We start from the raw sequence: 3,317 nt of genomic DNA, 5'->3' as shown, positions 1-3,317 counted from the left end.
GCTTTAGGATTTTTTAACTTCCAAGTGGGACTAATACAGTGTAATCTCAGAATTACAGGAAACAAAAAGAGGAGAATATTTTACTAAACTGCCATTTTCACTATCTTTGTTAAAGAAGCAGATACTATAGCTGCCAAAGGGCAGTGTTCAATCATCAAATGAAGTTGGATACATGGTTTTGAAAAGGAGTACAACATAACACTAGTCAGCACATAAGGCTGGGATATCCACTCGCTCTTCATTATTCATGTGGGAGAGAAAGGAATTTGTGTAAACAACCATCTCTTAGGTATTAGAATTTATTTAATCTCTATCAGTCCCTCTTGATTTAGAAAGAGAACTGTAAAGCAATGACAAGGGAAATCAGAAAAATAAATAAACCTCATAGGGAAAATGATTGCTTGTGGGGTGGTCTATAGATATTATCTCAGACCTCTGCCCTATTCTTTGAACAAGTCAGTTAAGGCCTGATCCTATGCTCCTATGGAGACAAAATTCCCTTTGAAATCAAGAGACCTGATTCCCATTTATACTAAGATTCCTTTACCCTTCTCTAGTAGTGTAAAAGGAGCCTTAAAGTGGGCATAAATTACACTTACACTACCAGAATGATGTAAAGCAGCTTTAGTACAAGTGAGAATAAGGCCAGGTCCACAACTAAAACTTAGGTTGACCTAGCTACAGCACACAGGGCTGTGAAAAATTTCATGCCCTATGCAACGTATGCAGGGCCGATGAGAGGAGGGGGAAGCCGGTACAAATTACCGGGAAATGGCAGTCTGGAAGGGGGCCCAGGGCACAGCTTCCCTGGCTTCACTGGTCCTGTTTAGCCAGTCTGTCCTTGTTGGAGGGCCCCAAAAATTTTTTTCACTGGGGCCCAAACCCTGAATGTAGGTAGGTCAACCTAACCCCCACCAAGGGGGTGGATTTATTACAACAATGGAAAGACCCCCTTCTATCACTGTAATATCTATGCTACTGTGGTGTAGTTGCAGGGCTGCAGCTGTGCAACTGTAGCGTTTGTAGTATAGGCCTATCCTGAGGCCCATGGAGTGCAGAAATGACTCCTCTGGCTATAAGCAAAGGATTGCAACGTTCATTATGGAGCCACATAAAAGCACAATTCCATTTCCATAAAAACACAGCTATAGCAAAAGGGCAAATACCAGGACTAAGCTAGTGATTACTATCAATTTTTTGGTTGTTTTTTTCCATTCAATCTAACAGACATTTTGGCTCTCTAGTGAATGTCTTAATTCTGAACATATGGTATAACCCCAAGAAAACTAAAGGAGTTTAGTTATTATTAATTTATTCACATAGGCTCCAGTCCAGTAAAATACTTAGATATGTGCTTTATTTCAGTCAATGGCATTACTCACATGCTTAAGTTAAACACGTCCTTAAATACTTTGCTGAATTGAGAGCATGCTCAATGTCTTATATGGTGTGGAGGGGAAAGATTTATGTGTAAATAATGTATGTCAGATTTCTTCATGTTATACATAATAAAAAAAGACAATGTGAGCAATGTTATAGCACATAAATGGAAGTTTTGACTGCTGGAATGTAATAATCAGAACCATTTACCATACCTTTTGAATCCTCCATAGGGCATGGAACATTAAATATTTTGACCCGTAATATACATCGTGCTCTATTATACATATGTGCTGTAAAAAGAAAAAGGAATCAAATTATTTTGTTGTTGTTTTTCCAGAGGTGTTCTTCAAATTCCTATCAGATCCATAATTGTATGTTGGGAGATGAAGTTGTTAGTTCATAAATGGGAAATAGGAACAGCATCATTTGAGAAGAGCCTTTCTGAAGCTATCTCAAAAGAGAATAAGTTGACCAGAGTCAATAAACAGAATAAATAGCTGTGCCATAATGAAGCAGCTCTTTATGAAGAGGTAGGGTGCATCTGCCTGTGACTACTCTAGGAAGGCCCCACCTGGAAGGTAACGGACTGATTAGTACTTAATAAAGGACCTAATAAAGGTTGTCAAGCTCAGTTAGAGAAACTCTAAAAGGGAGACAGGAGGCTCATGTGAAAGGGATCTCTCAAGATAAACCTGAGCCAGCGGGCTAAATAGGGAGCCTTGAAGGCAAGCTCTCTGGGAAACCTATCAGGGTGGAGACCTTGTAAGAGGAGCTCCTAGAGAGGGGAGCCTCCTAGACACACATCCCCCAAGACATTAGCCAGAAGCCTGCCTGGCAAGGATCACTCACTGTCCCTGGAGTAAAATCGCAGTAGACAGACCTCCCTGGATGCCAGAGAAGAATGTTACTTCAGTAGGGGTAAGAGGCCTAGCACCAGGGAGAGAAACTGGAACTAAGAGAACCCTGGAGGAAGAGCCTGGGTAGAGGTGAACAACGGACCCAAGCGGGGTACATGAATTAAGAATGATCTAGTCACCCTGCTGGGATGTTGGGATGAGAGTTTTGTTTATTTTCTGAGTTGGCTTTTCCGTTAATAAATGAAATCTTCCACAAGGAGGTGCTTTTTAGCACTTAACTGGCTGTTTGGACTTGTTTATATCCTGGGCAAGAGGAAGATCCTGTATAACACAGGCCAAAGGACATAATTAGGACTGTCAATCACAGTTAACTCAAGCAATTAACTAAAAAACAAATTAACTTGATTAAAAAATTGCAGTTTTAAGCACACTATTAAATAATAATAGAATGCCAATTTATGTTTATTAACATTTTGGATGTTTTTCTCCATTTTCAAATATATTGATTTCAATTACAACATGAATACAAAGTGTACAATGCTCACTTTATATTTGATTACAAAGATTTGCACTGTAAAAAAAAATTTCAATTCACCTCATACCACTATTATTATGATACAGACTACAAAGTGTACAGTGCTTACTTTATATTTTTGATTACAGTGCAAATATTTGTAAAAAAAGATAGAGTATTTTTCATTTCACTTCATACAAGTACTGTAATGCAGTCTCTTAATCATGAAAGTGCAAATTACAAATGCAGAATTTTTTTAACGTAACTGCACTCAAAAACAAAACAATATGAAACTTTAGAGCCTACAAGTCCATTCAGTCCTAGTTCTTGTTCAGCCAATCGCTAAGACAAACAAGTTTGTTTACATTTATGGAAGCTAATGCTGCCCACTTCTTATATACAATGTCACCTGAAAGTGAGAACAGGCATTTGAATGTTGCAAGGTACTTACGTGCTAGGTATGCTAAGCATTTGTAGGACCTTCATGTTTTGGCCACATTTTAGTGGACATGCTTCCATGCTGATGACACTCGTTTAAAAAAATAATGTGTTAATTAAATTTG

This window comes from Gopherus flavomarginatus, chromosome 4 (assembly GCF_025201925.1).
Source record: "Gopherus flavomarginatus isolate rGopFla2 chromosome 4, rGopFla2.mat.asm, whole genome shotgun sequence".
In the NCBI taxonomy this organism is placed as follows: Eukaryota; Metazoa; Chordata; order Testudines; family Testudinidae; genus Gopherus; species Gopherus flavomarginatus.
Note: the sequence above shows the minus strand (reverse complement) of the source record.